The 18,076-nt window shown below is 44.6% G+C and overlaps 1 long non-coding RNA gene across 1 annotated transcript in view; it reads right to left on the bottom strand.

Annotated features, from left to right (window-relative positions):
• The window catches only part of LOC145519058 (uncharacterized), a 53,119-nt gene extending 43,783 nt beyond the window's left edge, over positions 1-9,336 (bottom strand). Inside the window, exon 1 of the long non-coding RNA XR_014063498.1 lies at positions 5,884-9,336. This is a non-coding gene — a long non-coding RNA (uncharacterized LOC145519058). The remainder of the gene's footprint in view (positions 1-5,883) is intronic.
• Positions 9,337-18,076: the final 8,740 nt, after the last annotated feature.

Genomic DNA, 18,076 nt, shown 5'->3' with positions numbered 1-18,076 from the left:
TTTCACCTCTTGCCATGAAATAATCATGTGAGCAGTGCAGAGAAATACACTGCTAACAATTTAGCATTCACTTTTAATAAATAGGAAATGTTTTACAGGGAACTGCAGCCCATTATAGAAATCATAACTTGTGCTAGGTGTCAGGAACATGTATACTCAATTTCGCTGCACCCTGTGCCCAGCTACGAAACCTGAAACTCTGTCTGCATTATATATTATCATTAGGATAGATTATAACAAATCTACTAGAAAAAGTCCTGTTGAACACAGCATGCACCAGTTTAAATGAAGACACCAAAACACGTCAGTCTTTCTTACAGAGATGGCAGAATCGAAATTGCCCCTCATTTAGACAAGACGACTGTAAATGCTGAAATACAGATTATCGTGCATTCAAAATGAGCCTGCCTGTATACTTCTCCTGCTAATTTATGCATTCTGCCAGTGCCTGGTATAGCAAGCCTCTTATTTTCTTCTGAACTTTTCAGAAAATACCAGTATTTGAATCTTGAAATTAGATTGCATTTAAGTGACAGCACAAAGCTCTTTCCCAGTGCACTTGTGACTTGTATTTATGATAATCTGCATGGATCTGTCATCTAGTCTGGAATTCAGACCTAAGCAAGACCTCAGACGTCAGTGACACAAAGGCAGCACCCTCGTTCATCTCACAGTTAAAGCAGTAATAAAAAGACGTCAGGTGACACAAATACCAGTATTTCAATACATTTGAAATAAAGGTGAGGAATGAGTCAGCTATTTATTTTACCGATTAAAGAAAGAGCTTTTTCCTACATCCAAATGAGAAGCGGTATTCAGACACCATATGGTCATCAGTTGAGGGCGGGGGGGGGGGTGGGCAGGGGGGAAGTGAATTAAATGTTTAAATGTATGATTTTAGCTACAAATAAATTCTCAGCCCAAGTCACATGCACTCTATACTAGTAAAAGAACCAAAGCTGATAGATTTTCTCTTTTTTAATTAATGTATTTTTTAATTGAAGGGTAAATGCTTTGCAGAATTGTGTTGACTTCTGCCAAGCATCAACATGAATCAGACATAGGTAACCTATGTCCCCTCCCTCTTGAACCTCCCTCTCACCTCCCACCCCATCACACCCTCTAGGTGGTTACAGAGCTCGGGTTTGAGTTCCCTGAGTCATACAGCAGATTCCCAGTGGTGATCTATTTTCCATGTGGTAATGGAAGTTTCCCTGGTACTCTCTCCATACTATCTTTCACAGCAAACTTGGAGAGATGAAAGAACAAATATCAACAACAATGATTTTGCTGTAAAGGAAAATAGTTATTTTATATTTCTTCACTAGTTGAAAGGGGGTAGAGTGATAGAAAAATAGGGGAGTTCAATTTGTTGAATTCTATACACACAGCACTTCTGTACCTTGATGTTACAGTGGAAATGCCCCTTCATCTGCTGAGTTCCCTTCACAGTGTGAAATTGAGCTGTGTATTTTACACATGGTCGTGTATAGTGGGAAGCAGCTGTATAGTGGGGGTGCTCAGCTTGTTGCTCTGTGATGACCTAGAGGGGTGGGATGGCAGGGAGGCTCAAGAGGGAGGGATATATGTATACATACAGTTGATCCATGCTGTTGTACGACAGAAACTAACGCAAAATTGCAAAGCAATTATCCTCCAATTAAAAACTTGTTGAAACATGCAGTAGAGGACTAGGTTGTTTCGTACATCCTTGCTGATGTCTCCATGAGTTAAACCAGTCCACACACTACTTGCTCCCAAGGTTGAGACTGAAGTATCACCCAGTGGGCTTGCAAAGGGTGATGATAGAGAGTAAAGACTGAACTAGGCTTGGAGACAGGGAGGGTCTGGGCCAAGGGGCTGAGGGAGGCTGGGATAAAACTTCTCATCTCTTGGTTTAAGGAGGACCTTGAATTTGGCTTTGCCCCTTTGAATTTGCCCTCTCCCTCTCTCTATGTGTCTACCATCACCTTCCTGTCTTGTCCATACTCTTAAGTTGAAATTATAGAACTCCAAGCAAATGGGCAGAGGGCACTTTGTCTTGCCCACGTTCACTGAAACTGAGTTCTTAATCCAAGGCTCAGCTGGGATGTAGATCTGTTCTGCTCACCAGTGAGAAACAGCTGAGGGAGCCTGGGTCTCTAATCCTATCACCAAAATACCATCCCAGTAGTGTGTATTGGCATCATGCAAAATGCTGGGCTAGATGAATCACAAGTTGGAATCACTTTGCCAACAAAGGCCCATACAGTCAAAGCTATGGTTTTTCCAGTAGTCTTATATGGATGTGAGAGTTGAACCTTAAAGAAGGCTCAGCACCAAAAAACTGATGCTTTCAAACTGTAGTTCTGGAGAAGATTCTTGAGAGTCCCGTGGACTGCAAGGAGATAAACCAGTTGATCCTAAAAGAAATCAACCCTGAGTATTCATTGGAAGGGCTGATGCTGAAGCTGAAACTCCAATCCTTTAGCCACCTGATGAGAAGAGCTGCAGAGAAGGCACTGGCAACCCACTCCAGTCCTCTTGCCTGGAAAATCCCATGGACGGAGGAGCCTGGTGGGCTGCAGTCCATGGGGTCGCTAAGAGTCGGACACGACTGAGCAACTTCACTTTCACTTTTCACTTTCACGCACTGGAGAAGGAAATGACAACCCACTCCAGTATTCTTGCCTGGAGAATCCCAGGGACGGTGGAGCCTGGTGGGCTGCCGTCTATGGGGTCGCACAGAGTCGGACACGACTGATGTGACTTAGCAGCAGCAGCAGCAGCAGCAGAGAAGAGCTGACTCACTACAAAAACCCTGATGCTGGAAAAGATTGAAGGCAAAAGGAAAAGGGAACAATAGAGGATGAGATGGTTGAATAGCATCGCTGATTCAGTGCACATAAATTTGAGCAAATTCCAGGAGGTAGTGGAGGACAGAGGAGCCTGGTGTGCTGCAGTCCATGGGGTCCCAAAGAGTCAGACACAACTTAACAACTAAATAACAGCAACAGTGTGTATTGAGCAGCAACACAATTCTATGTGACTGTAAGAGCAGGACAGCCACGGACAAGAGAAGCTACAGGAAGGAAGTTTTAGCTGATCATAAAGGAAGTGCTTCCTCACAGAGTTGCTGCAAATGCAGTGGGCTTTGGACGGAGGGATGGGGTTCTCTGGCTCTGGGAAAGTGAAAGGGTTTCCATGTTTGGTGTCATATGAGTTCAAGATCTAGCCATCAAGGGGGAGAGCTTCTGCATGTGGACAAGGACTGCGGGGGGTGTTAGGATTCCCAGGATGTCCTGAATCAGAAGTTGTACAAAGAAATGGAGCAGGAATACCCACTGACGATGCATGATGTCTCTTAGGTGAAGGAGACACTTGACAGTAGCATTTGGCTTTGTCCACATTTGCAGCATCACTTCAGACTGTTTTAAAAATTTTATTCTTGGAGTAAAGCTGCTTGGAGGGAGGCTTGGTGTGCTGACAGTCCATGGGGTCACAAAGAGTCGGAAATGACTGGGCAAATGAACAACAAATAGTTGCTTTACAATGGCGTATCAGTTTCTGCTATACAACAGAGTGAATCAGCTTTATGTATAAGTATGTCCCCTGCCTCTTGAACCTCTCTCCCATCCCCCATCCCACCCAGGCAGAGCTTCCTGGGCTATACAGCAGGTTCCCATTAGCTATCAATTTCACACGCCGTCGTGTATACCTCGAGAATGTCATACACAGTGGAGCAACTAAGAAAGAGACAAGCAAATATCACATATGAAGGCATATATGTGGAATCTAGAAAAATGGTACAGATGAACCTATTTGCAGGGCAGGAACAGAGATGCAGACTTAGAGAATGGACTTGTGGACAGAGAGGTGGGGAGGAGAGAGTGGAACAAATTGGGAAATGGTACCTAGACTTCCAATAGCTAAAGCTGGCCCTTCTGAAAGATGGACAATGAAATCTGCCAAGTGGCTTACACAACCCTGGATGGCTGAGCTGGAATTTCCCCCTGCTGAGTCAGATGGAATGAAAGCTACAGGGAGGCAGGGAGAGAGCCCCAGCCTTGGAGTTTGGTCAGAGGAGAGCTGGGATCCCCATGTTATTTATGCTCATCAGATAGACCTCTGGAAAGTCACTCAACCTCCCTGAGCCTGCCTTCCTCACTTTACTAAACATCCTGCCACCTAGAAAATTACACTCAGTAAATTACAGATGGCACAGCAGTAAAGAATCTGGCTATAATGCCGGAGACACAGAGACGCTGGTTCGATCGCTGGGTCGGGAAGATCCCCTGGAGAAGGATGTGGCAACCCACTATGGTGTTCTTGCCTGGAAAATCCCATGGACAGAGGAGCCTGGGGGGCTGCAGTCCAGGGGGTCACAAACAGTCGGACAGGACTGAATGAGTAGGCATCATAAGGTTAATTGAAAATGCTATATAGTGAATGTGCTTGAAATCTTTACACAGAGAAGTCTCCCCCAAGCACTCTGTAGGTGTCACTCGGTTTGACATCAGCCTCTCGGTCAATCACAGGAGAAGCCACTCACCACCCACAGCGACAAGACTCCCCAGAGATGACACAGGAAGACGCAGTCCCTTCTCAGAGCTGGATGTTTTCACAGTAATCTTTTTTCAAAACCCTGCTGACCAGCAGTACCCAAGAGCACTTGAAAACTGTCATGGTCCAGCCAGAACACTCAGCCAGTATCCTAATTTTTCCAGCAGCTTCAAAAGAAGATCTTTAAAAGCCAGCTGCCCAGTTCAGCTCTAACCTGTGTGTACATCCGTCTTAAGTAACTAGTCAGAGCTTTGCTCAGCTCTACGCGGAGAGTCACAAATACACAGCTATATGCAATTCAAAGAGGTGATCCCTCAGTAATCTTGTGGAGTCTGTTATAACTTTGTTCAATTACATGTCTTTTCTCTTGTGTATTTTTTAATTGTTTTGTTGTTGTTTAGTCGCGAAGTCACGTCCGACTCTTTTGCAACCTCATGGATTGTAGCCCACCAGGCTCCTCTGTCCATGGGATTCTCCAGGCAAGAATACTGGAGTGGGTTGCCATGCCCTTCTCCAAGGGATCTTCCTGACTCAGCAATTGAACCATTCTTTATCGCTGAGCCACAGGGGAAGCCCAATTTCTTAATTAATAAACTTCAATTTTAAGAGCAGTTCTAGGTTCACAGCAAAATCCTGTGAAAAGTACAGAGTCCCCCGACCCCCCTGCCTCCACGCACGTATATCCTTCCTCCACCACATCCCACACTGGAGGGTACATCTGTGACAAGGACGGACCTGCAATGACTCATCATTGTCACCCAGAGTCACGTTGTACCTTCTATAGGTTTTGACAAGCATGTAATGACATGAACATGTTGGGCTTCCCTTGTAGCTCAGTTGGTAAAGAATCTGCCTGCAATGCAGGGGACTCAGGTTCAATTCCTGGGTTGGGAAGATCCCCTGGAGAAGGAAGCAGCAAGCCACTCTAGTATTCTTGCCTAGAGAATCCCCATGGACAGAGGAGCCTGGCAGGCTACAGTGCATGTGGTTTCAAGAGTCAGATACGACTTAGCAATAAACCACCACCAATGACATGTATCTACTCTTAAAGTGTCCTACAGAAGAGTTTCACTGCCCTAAACGTTCTCTGTGCTCTGCCTGTTCATCCCTCCTCAGTCCTAACACCTGGAAACAACTGATCTTTTTACTGTTTCCATAGTTTTGCCTTTTCCAGGATTTCATGTAGTTGAAATCATACACTATGAAGCCTTTTCAGATTGACTTCTCTCACTTAGTAAAAACCCATTTAACGTTTCTCTTTGTAGTTTTGTGACTTGATAGCGCATTTGTTTTTCACACTGAATAATATTCTGTTGTCTGAATATTCCAGCGTTTACTTACCCATTCACCTACGGAAGAACATCTTGGCTGCTTCCGACTCTTGGCAATTTTGAATAACGCTACTATAAACATTTGTTTGTAAGTTTTTGTGTCGACATAAAATTTTAACTTCTTTGGGTAGATACCAAGAACCTTCACTGCTGGAATGGATGGTAAGAATATGTTTTTTAAGAAACTGCCAAACTGTCTTTCAAAGTGGCTCTACCACTTTGCATTCCCACTAACAGCAAATGAGACTCCTGTTGTTCCAAGTCCTCATCAACATTTAGGTGTTGTCGGTGCTCTGGATTCAGCCACTTAAATATATGTGTAGTGATTTCTCAAGGGCATTCTGGGTGACTCAGTGATAAAGAACCCACCTGCCAATGCAGAAGATGCAGGAGACACAGGTTCCATCCCTGGGTCGTGAAGATCCCCTGGAGGAGGAGATGGAAACCCACTCCAGTATCCTTGCCTGGAGAATCCCATGGACAGAGGAGCCTGGCAGGCTACAGTCCCTGGGCTCACAGAGAGTCGGACACGACCGAGCGACTGAGCACACACGCCAGTGATTCCTCGGTGCTGTTTCCTTTGTATCTCCCTGTTGACATGCGATGCGGAGCGTCTTTTCATGTACTTATTAGCCACCTCTATTTCTCTATGGCTAGCTGTCTGTTGAGGTCTCTTTCCATTATTAAATCGCTCTGCTCATTTCCCTATTGTTGAATTTTAAGGGCTCTTTGCAAATCTTGGATCATTTTTTACAAGACATGTCTTTTGCAAATACTTTCTTCCACTGTATGACTTGTCTTCCCCTTTTTATGAAAGTTTCTTTCACAGAACAGAAGTTTTAAATTTTATCAGCCTTCACCTTCGAGCTTCCCAGGTGGCACTAGTGGTAAAGAACCCACCTGCCAATGCAGGAGATGTAAGAAACAAGGGTTCAATCCCTGGGTCAGGAAGATCCTCTGGAGAAGAGGATGGCTACTCACTTCAATATTTTTGCCTGGAGAATCCTATGGACAGAGGAACCTGGCGGGCTACAGTTCATAAGGTTGCACATAGTTGAACACCTCTGAAGTGATTTAGCACACATGTACCTTCTAGCAATACTGGCCCACTGGAAAATTTAAAATATGGCTTTGCTTCTCCACCTCCTGTGGCCTTGACCACCTGGGAGCTTTGACTGTGACATTCACTGTTGAAGATGGTCCTGCCCCTTACACCCAGAGACACTCATGGAGATGCCACCCATGTCCCCCATGACCTGCAGACACACACAGAGAGAGGCTGCTTGCAGTTGCCCTGCTGAGACCCAGCCAGCATTCATCTGGATTTGGGGGGTGTAACATGCAGATGACAATGAGGCCTCCAGCTGTTAGACCACATCAGATGAGAGAAGGAACAGGAGCGTGTCATTACCAGCTCAGAACCTTGGTGATTACGCCTGTCCTCTAAATGACAGCATTGATTAAATAGCAATTAATTTCTCAACAGACTGAATTAAGTAATCAAGTAAGCCACAGGTAATACAATTACAACAGTTATTTAACACTTAATGAAACACTCTTATAAGTAGCAGTATGAAAAGTCTTCCCTCTGTCTTGAAGAAGCACCATTACTATGGAAAGACTTCCTGCCAGGATCTAAGGATCCAAATGACTATCCATGGTCCTCTTGTGGGACTAAATAATCAAGTTTAAAGAAGCCCAGTTTCTCATCCACTGGTCAGTCTGGCCCTGCCCCTCAGCAGTGGGACCAACATGGACCTGATGGGCTTCCTTCAGGAATCCAAGACCCAAGTGACCAAAAAGGGGAGAAAGAGGAAGAAACCAGGGCAGCAGGTGAACACATAGGATCCTGATGGGGACACATCCCAGGCTCAGTCAAGCTGGTTAAAAAAAGAGAGAGAGTGAGAGAGAGAAATGAAAGTTGAGTTCCAGATGGAAGTAATTTCTTCCATAATCATCTTTCTGGCTTCAGGGTCCTTCGGCATCTCTAGTCAAGTTCTGGGGACAAAGTGCTCAAGGTCACTTCCAAGGTTTTCCTCAAATTTGTCTGTGGCTGGTGACTGTTCTCTTCCGCAACCATGAACAGGATGGGGTCAGCAGTGCCCTGAAGATGTCTTCTTCATAGACATAGCATCTGCCTGCTGATTTATTCATCCTGAAATGTCCTCACAGGAAGATGCAAACATGTTCATAAGAACAGCTGTGCCCATCCCATTCAGAAGACTATTCATTTATATGTTGAAGGGATCTCAGGTTTTTAATAACCTTCCCTTGTAATACGGTATTATTAAACCAATGGATTGGGCAAGACAGTATTGTGGAAATATCATCTGTTAATAAAAAGAGCTCTGTATTCTTTCTCCATCCATGGAAGATTTTATGTTCAGTCATTCAGTTCAGTTCAGCCACTCAGTCATGTCCAACTCTTTGTGACCCCACGGACTGCAGCACACCAGGCTTCCTTGTTCATCACCATCAAGTCAATGATGCCATCCAATCATTTCATCCTCTATTGTCCCCTTCTCCTCCTGCCTTCTATCTTTCCCAGCATCAGAGTCTTTTCCAGTGAGTCAGTTCTTCACATCAGGTAGCCAAAGTGTTGGAGTTTCAGCTTCAGCATCAGTCCTTCCAATGAATATTCAGGACTGATTTCCTTTAGGATAGACTGATTGGATCTCCTTGCCATCCAAGGGACTCTCAAGAGTCTTCTCCAACACCACAGTTCAAAAGCATCAATTCTTTGGCGCTCAGCTTTCTTTATAGTCCAACTCTCACATTCGTACACGACTACTGGAAAAACCATAGCTTAGACTAGACAGACCTTTCTTGGCAAAGTAATGTCTCTGCTTTTTAATATGCTGTCTAGGTTGGTCATAGCTTCTTTTCCAAAGAGCAAGCATCTTTTAATTTCATGGCTGCAGTCACCATCTGCAGTGATCCTGGAGCCCAAGAAAATAAAGTCTGTCACTGTTTTCATTGTTTCCCCATCTATTTGCCATGAAGTGATGGGACTGGATGCTGTGATCTTAGTTTTTGAATGTTTTTGAGTTTTAAGCCAGCTTTTCACTCTCCTCTCTCACTGTCATCAAGAAGCTCTTCAGTTCCTCTTCGCTTTCTGCCATAAGGGCGGTGTCATCTGCATGTCTGAGGTTGTTGATATTTCTCCCGGCAATCCTGATGTTAATGACATCAAAACGCAACAGCTGAAGAGTGTCAGCACTTCCTGGTTATTTTTTTAGGGGGTAGGAAGGACTTTGGTAACTTTGCTCCTGTTTTAGCCTTAAGTTAAGATAAATAAGCCTTCCTTTGCCACCTCCACCATAGAGTTACACTGACCAAAAAATAATAAAACTTATTGACAATGCAGTTTTTAACCTCCTGGTATTATCATGAATATTTACTATCTGGCTGGGAGTTGGCACAAGGCTGTGCCTCGCGGCTTCCCTTCCACGGCCGTAATCCATTGTTAGGAGAGTGTTGCCATGGCAACAGAAGGCCGCAGAAGGCAAAGATACTGACAGTCACCCACACAAAGCGTGGATCTGCGGGCTAATTAAAAGGTTCTGGGCTCAGGGTCACCTTGGAAAGGAGCAACGTCAGTCAGAAACCCGTGGTCACAAAGGGCTCCGTGGAGACGCCCCAGGAGCCCCCAGATACTCCGACCAGCTGTCCCCATTGATCAGTCCACTGGTGAGGAGCTCACAGGTCATCGTAACTCGCTGGCTGGGTCAGACTAGGAAATGATCAGGATGCGTTTTTTTGCCAGTAGGTGCTTGAAGCAGCGAACTGGAGTGATCGATCAAAAGCAGGCGCTTTCTTCAGATCCTGATTTAGATACAATGCCATTTGTAATTAAAAATTGCTTTCAAAGCTCAGGGGCTGAGGGTGGTATGTAGGGGAAGTGGGCAGTTTAAGGTTTGCCCTCAGAGTCTGGAAATGAGGTAGACTGCCATCAGTCTAACCGAGGTTGGAGCAAGTTCTCTCCTTGGACCTTGGTCAGTGGATGCTCCTTCCGGGGGTTCTCAGGACAAGCTTCTGAGCTTGCCTGGAGCTTCTCCAGGAAACCAAGTAACGTCAAGAACATAGAGTCAGGATCTGGCCCCCAAGCCACCCATAGCTGCCCCTTGACACGTCAGCCCTCCTTATCCAGCTCCAACAGGACTCTGCAGCCACACCTCACACTGTGCCCCATAAGGTATTCGCCTCCAGAAAAACAGCTTTGCCACAAACCCAGAAGAACCTGGACTCCTCCTCTGACCCTTTAGACATCAACAGATGCTATGTAGAAGCCGAAAGTGAAATTCTCAGAGAAACCAAAGAAGTCACAAGAAGGGACATAATTTTAACACAAGGGCCTAATACCTAGAAAGAAAATCCCACAGTCAGGCTCTGAAGACCAAACCCTTCACTGTAACTTCATGGGCCTCCTGAAAGCCTGAAGCCACACAGTCCTAGCCCACCCACCTCTGTGAGCACCCTGGTCTTGGAACCTCCTTTCAGACCCCCAGGCAAAACAGTCCCAACATCTCAAGTCATCTGGAAATATTATATGGGGTTCGAGAAAAGGCAGAGAAACCAGAGATCAAAATTGCCAACGTCTGTTGGATCATAGAAAAAGCAAGAGAATTCCAGAAAAACATCTGCCTCATTGACTACACTAAAGCCTTTGACTGTGGATCACAACAAACTGTGGAAAATCCTTAAAGAGATGGGACTACCAGACCACCTTACCTGCCTCCTGAGAAACATGTATGCAAGTCAAGAAGCAGCAGTTAGAGCCAGACTTGGAACAACGGACTGGTTCCAAATCGAGAAAGGCTTATATTGTCACCCTGCTTATTTAACTTATATACAGAGTACATCATGCAAAATGCTGTGTTGGATGAAGCCCAAGCTGGAATCAAGGTTGCTGGGAGAAATATCAATAACCTCAGATATGCAGATGACACCACCCTTATGGCAGAAAGAGAAGAGGAACTAAAGAGCCTCTTGATGACAGTGAAAGAGGAGAGTGAAAAATTTGGCTTAAAACTCAATATTCAGAAAACTTAAATCAGAATCTTGTCCCATCACATCATGGTAGATAGATGGGGAAACAATGGAAACAGTGAAAGACTTTATTTTCTTGTGCTCCAGAATCACTGCAGATGGTGACTGCAGTCATGAAATTAAAAGATGCTTACTCCTTGGAAGAAAAGCTATGACAAATCTAGATGGCATTTTAAGAAGCATAGACATTACTTTGCAACAATGGTATGTATAGTCAAATCTATGGTTTTTCCAGTAGTCATGTACGGATGTGAGAGTTGGACCATAAAGAAGGCTGAGCACCAAAGAATCGATGCTTTTGAACTGTGCTATTGGAGAAGACTCTTGAGAGTCCCTTGAGCTTCAAGGAGATCAAACCAGTCAATCCTAAAGGAAATCAGTCCTGGATATTTATTAGAAGGACTGATGCTGAAGCTGAAGCTCCAATACTTGAGCCATTGGATGTGAACAACAGACTCAATAGAAAAGACCCTGATGCTGGGAAAGATTGAAGGCAGGAGAAGCAGAAGACAGAGGCTGAGATGGGTGGATGGCATCACCGACTCAATGGACATGAGTTTGAGCAAGCTCTGGGAGGTGATGATGGACAGGGAAGCCTGGTGACCCCCAGAGACAGGCTCACCCACTTCCTCCTCTTCTTGCCAGCGGCCAAGGCTCCTTTCTGAGAGACAAAAAAGACCTCAAGTTGGCTCTGGATTCAGACTTGTGTTTCCATCTCAGCTCACCCCCAGTCTCAATGTGACCTGGAGCAAGTTGCCTCATGTTTCTGCTCCCCTCTTTCAAAGTCTTAAGAAGAGGCAGCAATGGTGCTTCCTTCCCAAAGTTATTGTGATGATTAAATAAGGGAATCTTTGTAGATGCTTGGCAAGATCTGGAGTATAGTAAGCCCTCAGTAAACACTGGTGCCTATCAGGCATTGAATTGTCTCTCCTGATACACTGAAGTCCCACCTCCAGGACCCCAGAATGTGACCTGATCTGGAAACAGGGTCTTAATAAAGGAATCAAGTTAAGATGAAATCATCAGGGTGGGCCCCTAACCAGTATGACAGTGTCTTTTCTAAAAGAGGAAATGGGGACACAGAGACAGACACGCATAGAGAAGAGGTGATGGGAAGACACAGGGAGGGAACCACGTGAAAATGGAGGAGTGAAGGGCTGTGTCTACAACAAAGAAAGGCCAGAGATGGTCAGCAGACCCCCAGAAGCTGGGGGCAGACGAGGAAGATTCCCCGACAGGTTTCAAAGGGTCATGTTATGCTGACACCTTGATTTTGGACTTTTGATCTCCAGAACCATGAGATAATCAATTGCTGTTGTGTAAGCTATGGTCCTTTGTAAGGGAAGCAATAGGAACCACTTCCTATTAGAGTACATGTGGATAGACCCTAACTCAGGAAGCCCCAAAACTGCAGTAGTTTGTTTTTTTTTTTTAATTTTTATTTTATACTAGAGTTTAGGTGATTTACAATGTTGCATTAGTTTCAGGTACACAGCAAAGTGATTTAGTTATACATTCATGTATTTCTATTCTTTTTCAGATTCTTTTTCCATATAGTATTGAGTAGAGTTCCCTGTGACATACAGTAGGTCCTTATTGATTAGCTGTTTCATATATACAGTGTGTACGTGGGGTTTCCACAGTGGCTCAGCAGTAAAGAATTTGCCTGCAATGCAGGAGATGCAGGTTTGATCCCTGGGTCAGGAAGAAACCCAGTATTCTTGCCTGGAGATCCCGTGGACAGAGGAACCTGGCGGGCTACAGTCCATAGGGTCGCAAAGAGTCAGACATGACTGAAGCGACTTAGCACACACGCACACACACAGTGTGTATATGTGAGTCCAAACTCCTAATTTATGCCCCTCACCTTTCCACTTAGGTAACCATAAGTTTGTTTTCTACATCTGTGAGTGTGTTTCTGCTTTGTAAAGAAGTTCTTTTGGATTATTTTTTAGCTTCCACATATTCGTGGTATCATATGGTATGTCTTTCTCTGTCTGACTTACTTCACTTAATATGATCATCTCTAGGTCCATCCAGAAAATGTGGTGCCTTTAAAAAGAAGCTTCTCATTGACTGGTCAGGTTGTGTTAAGTCCTGGGCAGGTGGAACCCCCTGCCTTGTGGGCTCACCAGGGACCCAGGTTCCTTCTGTCTTGTTGCTCCACCATCTGAATTTCAATCAGTGGGGAAGGGCAGGAGAGGGTCTGGGATACTTTATGTTGGGGGTTCGGAGCTCAGGATGTGACCTGGAGGTGCAGGCATCACTTCCACCCACTTTGTATCAGCAGGGGCTGAGTCATACAACCACATCTGGCTGCAAGGGGTGGGGGTGGATGCAGCCTCCAGTGTTCCTTGTTGTAATTTGTTATTGTTGCTGTTGTTTAGTTGCTAATTTGTGTCTGACTCTTTGTGACCCCGTGGACTGCATCACACCAGGCTCCCCTGTCCATCGCCAACTCCCAGAGCTTGCTCAAACTCATGCCCATCGAGTCAGTGATGCCATCCAACCATCTCATCCTCTGTCGTCCCCTTCTCCTCCTGCCCTCAATCTTTCCCAGCATCAGGGTCTTTTCCAGTGAGTCAGTTCTTCGCATCAGGTGGCCAAAGGATTGGAGCTTCAGCTTCAGCAATAGTCTTTCCAATGAATATTCAGGGTTGATTTCCTTTAGGATTGATTGGTTTGAACTCCTTGCTGTTCAAAGGACTCAAGAGTCTTCTCCAGCACCACCACCAATTCTTCAGTGCTCAGCCTTCTTTATGGTCCAACTCTCACATCCATACATGACTATATGGACCTTTGTTGGTGAAGAGATAATCTCTGCTTCTTAATACACTGTCTAGGTTTGTCATAGCTTTCCTTTCAAGGAGTAATTATTATTCAGTGAATGGGAAACCCAATATTACATTTGATGAGAAAACAATGCAGAGATTAAATTATGTCTAAACCAGGAACCTGGGCATGTGCCACATAATGGCTGAAGTTTGACAGAATCAGTCCATTTAGAGAAAAGACCTCCTCCCAAAATATCTGGGCAGAATCTCCCAAGAGAGACTCCTGGAGGATGGCCCCAGCTGAGCAGGCCATAGCTGCCCTGACTTCAGGGTTCTCTGTGAGAGAACTGGGCCTCCCAGTGACCAGTTGAATTGCTCTCTGCAGATGAATTGTCATTTCTTTAGCTGTGGCAAGGTTTGGGTCATCCATCTGTCTGGTGGTTTCATTAGTATCTATTTTTACTCATAACAAAGAGATAAATAGGCAAGAACTTCATGATTGATGTAAACCTCTTTGTTAAGAAGAGTCATTCATCACTAACTGCCTTAGAAATTACAGCCCAACCGTGCACCTTCGGAAATAATTTGAAGCATAAAGATGCAACTATTTATCAATTAATTTAAACTCCAGTGAGAGTTTTGCAGACACAGGCACTTTAGGATTTGGTCTAATGGATTGAATTTAGACTACTCTACAAATGGATTCTGAGATCAGGGTTATATATATTCACAAGCTGAGACTTTGTGAAGTTTTCTTGGCGGAATGAAAGAATATATTAAAATCTGGACTCCTTGCGTGTTTCCCCAGAAGAAATCAGCAGCCAGTTTCTTCTACCATTAAATTAATCCAGAAAGTAAATGAACATAATATGAGAAACAACTCTGTTGAGGCACCCAGGTATTTTAATGCCAGCCATAGCCAACAAAGTTTTGGCCCTGTTATGCTGAAGCCCTTTGAAAAATATGTCAAATCTTATCAACTGGAATTTGAAAGAGACAATTAAAGATTTCCAGGAAGCTCTTGTGAAGATCAAAATGAAGGTTTATAGCAATAGAAACAAATTTGATTTCTAAAGTGACTTTTGGTAACATCGTGTTAATGACCTTTAGGGAAAATCTCAGGAGAAGTATTAGGTCATGGAGTGACCTAATGAAGCAATGTTGAGGCAGGAAATGTGCAAATTAAACATAGCATCATTTGTCTTAAATTGATAAGAGATAGAGCACAGGAACGAAGTCTCCAAAACATACAGCAGAAAATCAAGCCTGATTTAATTTGATGAATGTCACCCAGCCTCATGATAATGTATACACCATGAGACCTTATTCCCAAGATTCTATAGGTGAATTTGTAGCCGGAGAAAAGAGGTAATGATTCTACAGAAGGAGGAGAAAAAGGAGGGGGAGGGAAAAGTGTGAAATGCCTGAATTTATTCTCCCCCAATTGGTAAGAAATCATCAAATGACATGGAAATAGGGTTTAGGTCAGGCCTAGAAACTGGCAGAAACAGGCCGTCTCATCTGGAGGTGTGCATGACAGCCCTCAGCCCAGACCATGCCCAAGGCCTTGGACACCCAGGCCAGGGGAGAGCTAGAGACTAGCTCTCCCCACCTCAGTGCGCTTGCGCTGCTGGACTGCCACGTGGCAGACCCAGAGACAGAGACAGAGGGCTTCACCCAGAGGGGACCAGAGACCACCCGGCCCAGAGACTCGAAGCTGCAGACTCCTCAGCTTCTGGAGGGTCTGTCCCCTGCACCCAGTTCTGCCCACGTCGAAGGCAACACCTCGGAGTAGATACAGCCATAATGAGGCTCCAGCATTACGGTCCCAAATTTGGGCTGCCTCTTCCTCCTTCAGCATCCCTCTTTGTTCTCAACGGCCTCAAGTCTCGTCCTTCACCCCCAGCAACCAACAGACTCCAACAGCCAGCCCTCTTCTTGACATCTCCACGACGTATAAACAGGCATCTCAAACATGATACGCCCCTCTTCAAACCTGCTACTCCTCCAACCTCCCCCCACCTTTGTGCATTGGAGCATCAGAGCCCCCGTTGCTCAGACAAAACATCTAAGAATTATTCTTGATTTCTATCTCTTTCTCACATCCCACATTCAACCCTGCAGCAAATTCTATTGACTCCACCTACAGAACATAGCTCAAAGGCATTCTCTTCTAGAAATCACTACTCTTGCCAAGAGTCCCAACCAACAACTTCCCTCACCTGGATTATCAAAATAGCGTCCTATCCTTCTCTCTACTTCTGACTGGAATCCCTCCAGCCCACTCACCTCACAGCAGTCGGAGGAGTCTTCAAGAAGCACAAATCAGACCATGTCACTTTCCTCCCTAGATCCCTTTTCACAGAAATTCTGTGTCCAATGAAACTGGTAACTACATGTTATAATAATATAGTGACCATATGATAATGCAGACTCTGTAGGCAATTGTGTGCTTGGCAGTGGAATCCTTCAAAGACCCCACAACTGTAATCTTCAGGTGCAGACCCCCACACAGAGCTCCAGACCCTCATATCTGAGTGTTCGCTTACTGCCTTCACACTGCTGTCTCAGCACCATCTAAAGCCAAACATATCAGATGCTGAATTCATCATCACCACCCACATCCTTCCCATCACAAATCTGGTCCCTGTCTGGCCTGCTCCTCAACGAATGGTACCAGCTGCACAAGCCACAGCTTAGGCATTATCCTTGGCATCTGCCTCTCCTTCCCCAGGGACATCTGGGCAATTCAGCTCCTCAGTATCTCTTTAAACCAGCCACTGCAATCCTCACTATGGCCACACACCCTCACTGGTCAGTGAGAGTCTTACCTTTCACCTAATTGGTCTTCCTGAGTCCACTGTAGCCTCCCAAGCTGATCTATTTCCAAACAAGTGGAATCCCAGTTCTGTGTTACATATTCTCAGCGCAGTGTCTCCATCTCTTCAAGGGATGTATCTAATATATTCTTTTTTTTTCATTTCTTTCCTTTTTCTTTATTTATTTTTAATGGGAGGACAGTCGCTTTACAATATTGTGTTCATTTCTACCATAGATCAACTTGAATCAGCCATAAGTATACATATGCCCCCTCCCTCTTGAACTTCCCTTTCAAACTCCCTGCCCATCCCACCCCTCTAGATTATCACAGAGCCCCGGTTTTGAGCTCCCTGCATCATAGAGCAAATTCCCGCTGGCTATCTAATTTTCTATATGGTAATGTGTATGTTTCAACGCTACTCTATTCGTCCCACCCTCTCCTTCCCCACTGTGTCCACAAGTTTGTTCTCTATGTCTGGATCTCAATTGCTGCCCTGCAGATAGGTTCATCAGTGCCATCTTTCTAGATCCCATACATATGTGTTAATATACGATATTCGTTTTTCTCTTTCTGTTTTTCTCTTACTTCACCCTGTGTAGTAGCCTCTAGGCTCATCCACCTCATTAGAACTGACTCGAACGCATTCCTTTCTATGGCTGAGTAGTAGTCATTGCAAATATGTACCATAGCTTCTTTATCCATTCATTTGTTGATGGACATCTAGGCTACTTCCATGTCCTAGCTATTGTAAGTAGAGTTGCAATGATCACTGGGGTGCATCTGTCTTTTTTGATTATGTTTTTCTCAGGGTACATGCCCAGTAGTGGGATTGTTGGGTCGTATGGTAGTTTTATTTCTAGCTTTTTTTAAAAGAAATCTCCATATTTTATTATGATTACCTGATGGACCATCAACTCAACAGAGTATAAGCTGTTGGGGAGGATGAAGCCAGGACATGACTGTAGTGACTTAGCACACACACACATATGCAAGAACCCAGAGCTGGGTCTGACTTGACGACCAATTTTTGAGTGAATGGCACTGCCCTGCCCACATATTTTCATGGAGAATCAGAAGTCTGAAACGAAGCACTCTTGTGAGGCCTGGAGGACTAGGCTGGGGTGGCAGAGTAGATGTTTGGGTACAAGTAAGCCTTCCCTTGTGGCTCAGCTGGTAAAGTGTCCGCCTGCCATGCAGGAGACCTGGGTTCGATCCCTGGGGTGGGAAGATCACCTGGAGAAGGGAAAGGCTACCCACTCCAGTATTCTGGCCTGGAGAATTCCATGGACTGTATAGTCCATGGAGTCGCAAAGAGTCAGACGTAACTGAGCGACTTTCACTTTCTTTTCACTTTCAATCCTTCTCTTTCTGGAAAAGAGCTTTGGGTTCTGACATCAACTGCATCTGAGAAAATTCTCTGTAAACTTGTGTAGAAGGGTAAATTAAAACAACAAATTAAAATAAATTTTCATTTAAATATTAAAATAATAGTAATAATAAGTATTACTAATATTATTTCAGAACTTCAGAGTCCTCAGGACATTTTACTTTGCGTTATT

The sequence above is a fragment of the Giraffa tippelskirchi genome, chromosome 8, assembly GCF_054371585.1.
Source record: "Giraffa tippelskirchi isolate mGirTip1 chromosome 8, T2T-mGirTip1v1.2.pri, whole genome shotgun sequence".
Taxonomy (NCBI): domain Eukaryota; kingdom Metazoa; phylum Chordata; class Mammalia; order Artiodactyla; family Giraffidae; genus Giraffa; species Giraffa tippelskirchi.
This window is presented reverse-complemented; position numbering and strand designations above follow the sequence as displayed.